A 5,744-nucleotide genomic window follows, 5' to 3' on the forward strand; every position below is an offset into this window, starting at 1 on the left:
GCCCTCTGATGGGATGAGGAAGGAACAAATGTGGCCCCCTTAATTCGAAGATTAGAACAGAGCCCACAGTGGGGGCACCTGGGTGGCTCAGTCGGTTAAGGGTTGGACTTTGGCTCAGGCCGTGATCTCATGCTTCATGAGTTCAAGCCCCGCATCGGGCTCTCTCCTGGCTCTCTGCTGTTGGCACAGAGCCTGCTTCAGATCCTCTGTCCCCCTCTCTCTCCCCTTCCCCTACTCATTCTCTCTCTCTCTCTCTCAATAAATAAATAAACTTTTTAAAAAAGAAAGAAAGAACAGAGCCCATGGGCTCTGGGTGGGATGGGCTGAATTGAGGCCTGATTAGGCATTTGCTTCCTTACCACATGGTGTGGAGGGTGAACGGTGACAGAAAACAGTTCAAGAAGAAGGTGGAAGAGAGAGTTGGGGAGACCCACTGATGGGAATCTGAGGCCCAGAACAAGCGTCAGGACAAGGGCAAGAGGGTTTGCAAACAGGGAAAATAAAATGATTAAAAGGATGCAGACATTTGTTTCCTTTACCTTTTGCAAACGTGTCTGCCTCCGAATCCAAGCTTTCTTTCGGGCGTGAACTTTGCTGAGAACGTCAGGCAGGCCCCTCAGGCAAAGACCACCTGATGACAGTGATAATGGCTGAGCTTTATTGGGCACTCAATGGGCGCCCTCCCCTGGGCTAATGGGCTAATCCCCTCCTACGCAGTGACCCTCACAACAACCCCCTGAGGCGAGGACTGCTGGCCTTGTTAACAGGCGAGGAGAGTGAGGACCAAGAGGTTAAGTAACGTCCCAACATCACAGCAAGTGGGTGACTAAGCTGGGGCAGATGCTTCTACACCAGACATGCTACCCTCCACGCCGCCAGATGCCAATGTTGGCAACTTCTCCCTTGCAGGTCCCAGGACCAATCCGTGCCTTCTCTTCATTACTCCCAAAATGAGTTGACGAAAATGGGTTTCTGAGTTTTCATGGACAACATCATGTGTGTGTGTGTGGGGGGGGGGGGGGTGTTTAGCGGTGAGTGATTATTTTGTGCATATCACGTGCCTGGAACTGTTGGAGGTATGGGGGTGAGTACGAAGTAAAACGCCGTGTGTGCAAATATCTGTGTTCTCTTCCTGGACACATCACTCAACGACACTTCCCACACTCCTGGGAAGTTACACGGGACCGTGGAATTGAGTTCTGGCCAGTGACATGTGGCCAGAAGTGATGAATGGGACTGCCGGGCCTGGTCCGTCAGAACCTGCCTGTGGTCACCCGAGCTCTTTCTCTCTTTGTTTGGTTAATCAGGGGCAGAGACCCCCAGAGAATGATGGAGCCAGTGGATGGAAGAAGACTAATTCCCTGAATGAGCTTGTAGAACGGAACTCCCCTACACACACACACACACACACACACACACACACACTCCAACCTGCATCAGAATGTGATATGAGTGGGGTGCCTGGGTGGCTCAGTCGGTTAAGCATCCGACTTGGGCTCAGGTCATGATCTCGCAGGTTTGTGAGCTGGAGCCTGCTTGGGATTTTCTCTCTCTCTCTCTCTCTCTCTTTCTCTCTCTCTCTCTCTCTCCGCCCCTCTGCCACTTGTGCTCTCTCTCTCTCTCTCTCTCAAAATAAATAAATAATTAAACTTAAAAAAAAAGAATGCGGGGGCCCTTGGGTGGCTCAGAAAGTGTCCGACTCTTGATTTCTGCTCAGGTCATGATCTCACAGTTCCTGAGTTCAAGCCCCGCACTGGGCTCAGCGCTGGCAGCATGGAGCCTGCTTAGGATTCTCTCTCTCCCTCTTTCTCTGCCCATCCCCCACTTGCATTCTCTTTCTCTCTCCCTCTCTCAAAATAAATAAATAAACCTAAAAAAGAACAGAATGTGATATGAGCAAGAACTAATCCTTTTGTGTTAAGCCACTGAGATTTTTAAGTTCGGCCTATAAACAAGGCTTTTTCCAATAAGAAATAGTATTATTGCAAAATGAAACAAAATAAAGGGGTAGAGATTAGGGAAAGGGGTGATGTCTTGGAAGGCCTTTGGAGGAGGTAACATTTGAGGCAAGACCTAATGATGAGAAGAAAGGAGCCATATGAAGATATGTGCAGAGACTCCTGCAGGAATAGGGAACAGCATGAGCTAAGGTCCTGTGGCGGCAACAAGGTTGGATAGTTTGAGGACTAGAAACAAGGCCAGTCTAGCTAGAGCACAGTGAACTTGGGAAGGTATGAGAGAAGAGGTCAGAGATGTGGGCGCCAGATGGGGGCCAGTTCATGGAAGGCCTTATAGACTACAGTGAATTTTACCCGAGGTTGATGGGGAGTCATTGGAAAGTATGAAACAGAGGATAGAGTTTGTGCTTTAAAAAGATCCCTCTGGGGGGCATCTGGGTGGCTCAGTCAGTTAAACATCCGACTTCAGCTCAGGTCATGATCTCACGGTCTGTGAGCCCGAGCCCCGCGTCGGGCTCTGTGCTGACAGCTCAGGGCCTGGAGCCTGCTTCGGATTCTTTGTCTCTCTCTCTCTCTGCCCCTCCCCCACTCATGCTCTGTCTCTGTCTCTCAAAAATGAATAAATGTTAAAAAAATTTAAAGAATAACATGAAGACTATTTTGTCACATTGGTGCACATTCTCTCTCTTTTCTATCTATATGATTTATATATATATATATAATTTTATATACTATACATAACATATACAGTATATGTATGCTTTATACAGTATATGAATATATAATTTATGTTTCTATGTATAACTTTCTAAAGATTTTTAATTTTTTTAATGTTTATTTTTGAGAGAGAGAGCACACACGTGCACACGAGGGAGGGGCAGAGAGAGGGAGACAAAGAATCCTGTGGAGGCTCCATGCTGTGGCAGCTCAGAGCTCGATGCAGGGCTCGAACTCACCAACTGTGAGATTCTTTTTTTTTTTTTTTTTAATGTTTTTATTTATTTTTGATACAGAGAGAGAGAGCATGAGTGGGAGAGGGGCAGAGAGAGAGAGGGAGGCACAGAATCCAAAGCAGGCTCCAGGCTCTGAGCTGTCAGCACAGAGCCCCATGTGGGGCTGGAACTCACAAACTGTGAGATCATGACCTGAGCCGAAGTCAGATGCTCAACCGACTGAGCCACCCAGGTGCCCCAACTGTGAGATTCTGACCTGAGCCGAAGTCAAGAGTCAAATGCTTAAATGACTGAACCACTCAGGCACCTCTTTAATTTTTTTTAAGTAATCTCTACACTCAACATGGGGCTGGAACTTACAACCCCGAGATCAAGAGTCACATGCTCCACCGACGGAGCCAGCCAGGCACCCCTATATATATTCATAATTTTTAACATTTTTTCCCTCTGAATTATTTTAGTGTGCGAGATCCATACTCCTTTATGGCTAAACACTTCCGGGTTACCATCTAAGGGCAGGGAAGCCTTTTCTGTACAACCACAGTACAATTTCCAAACAAGAGATGTAACATTGATATAATGATAATATCTAACATAGAGTTCATATTCAAATTTTACTAATTGCCCTTATAATCTTATTAATGTCATTTTTTTTTTCTCAGTCAAGAATCCAATCCCAGATCATGGACTGCATTTAGTTGTTGTTATGGGTTGAATTGTTCCTCCTTCAAAAAGTTATGTTGAAGTCCTAACCCCAGGACCTCAGAATGTGTCTTTATTTGGAGATAAGGTCTTACAGAAATAAGTTAAAGTGAGGTCATTAGAGTGGGCACTAGTCCAATATGACCGGTGTCCTTATAAAAAGGGACAATTGAGGGGCGCCTGGGTGCCTCAGTCGGTTGAGCGGCTGACTTTGGCTCAGGTCATGATCTCGCGGTCCGTGAGTTCGAGCCCCACGTCGGGCTCTGTGCTGACAGCTCGGAGCCTGGAGCCTGTTTCGGATTCTGTGTCTCCCTCTCTCTGACCCTCCCCCGTTCATGCTCTGTCTCTCTCTGTCTCAAAAATAAATAAACGTTAAAAAAATTAAAAAAAAAAGGGACAATTGAGAGGCACTTGGGTGGCTCAGTAGGGCAAGTGTCCAACTGTAGCTCAGGTCATGGTCTCATGGTTGGTGAGTTTGAGCCCCACGTGGGGCTCTGTGCTGACAGCTGGGAGCCTGGAGCCTGCTTTGGATTCTGTGTCTCCCTCTCTCTCTGCCTGTCCCCATTCACACTCTGTCTCTGTCTCTGTCTCTCTCTTTCTCTCTCTCTCAAAAATAAATAAATACTTGGGGGGGGAGGTTTAGAAATGAAGTTCCCCAATATCTTTCTACGGGCCCAATATCCCTGTGGCTGCCTCCTGCTGACGGCTGGACAAACAGCAAGCGACAGCCCGAGGTCTCCCTGGCAGTAGGGCCTTAAGGAGGAAGGAAATAAATAGCTGCTCCCTGAATAGGCCCTGTGGGAGAAAAGGAATACCTCGCTGTCTTCACTGAAGGGAAAACAGGACCTCAAAGCTCTGGGGCCCAACGAGGAACGATGCAAAAGTGTTCCTTTTTCAGAAAGACCACTCCCTAGATGCACGATGCGTCTGATTCCCAGGGGATGTATGGTGTGGTGACAGGTGTCTCCAACACCCCATGGCTTTGGAGAATGTCGTCACTGCAGATGCATCTACAGCAGGGCTGAGCCAGGAGCCCAGGGTGCTCCCAGGAGCTTGGATCCTAATTTGCATGGGCTAAAAGATCACCAACACGAGATTTAGGGCTGAGAGAGGACACAAGCCAACGGCAAATCACTTTGAAACCTTAGACCAGGGTTTTCCCACCTCAGCGCTATTGACATTTTGGACCAGATAATTCTTTTTTTTTTTTTTTAATTAAAAAAAATTTATGTGTATTCATTTTTGAAAGACAGAGAGAGACAGAGCACAAGCAGGGGTGGAGCAGAGAGATGGAGGCACAATCTGAAGCAGGCTCTGGGCTCTGAGCTGTCAGCACAGAGCCCAACGTGGGGCTCAAACTCACGATCCGGGAGATCATGACCTGAGCTGAAGTCAGACCCTCAACCAACTGAGCCACCCAGGTGCCCCTGGACCAAATAATCCTTTATTGTGGGGGTCTTTCCTGCAGCATCCCTGACCTGTACTCACTTAGATGCCAGTAACATCCCTCTCTCCAAGATGAGACAATCAAGAATGTCTCCAGACAGTCAAATGTTCTCTTGGGGGCAAAAATTACCCTTGACTGAGAACTATTACTTTAGATAAAAATTAATCTTAGGAGAGGCTGGGTGGCTAAGTCGGTGAAGCGTCCAACTTCAGCTCAGGTCATGATCTCATGGTTCATGAGTTTGAGCCCCGAGTCAGGTTCTGTGCTGACAGCTCAGAGACTGGAGCCTGCTTCAGATGCTGTGTCTCCCTCTCCCTCTCTCTCTCTCTCTGCCCCTCCCCCACTCGCCTTCTGTCTGTCTCTCTCTCTGTCTCAAAAATAAATAAACATTAAAAAATTAATCTTAGGGGTGCCTGGGTGGCTCAGTGGGTTAAGCATCTGAAGCTTCATTTTGGCTCAGGTCATAATCTCACAGTTCGTGGGATCGAGCCCCATGTCGGGCTCTGCGCTGACAGCCTGTGACATCATCGAGCCTGCTTGGGGTTCTCTCTCTCCCTCTCTCTCTGCCCCTTCCCCAATCACTCTCTCTCTCTCTCTCTCTCTCTCTCTTTCTCTCTAAAAAATAAATAAATAAAACTTTAAAAAAAAATCTTAGACTTGTTAATTTTTTTTTTTTTTTTTGCA

Source organism: Leopardus geoffroyi, chromosome E1, assembly GCF_018350155.1.
Source record: "Leopardus geoffroyi isolate Oge1 chromosome E1, O.geoffroyi_Oge1_pat1.0, whole genome shotgun sequence".
In the NCBI taxonomy this organism is placed as follows: domain Eukaryota; kingdom Metazoa; phylum Chordata; class Mammalia; order Carnivora; family Felidae; genus Leopardus; species Leopardus geoffroyi.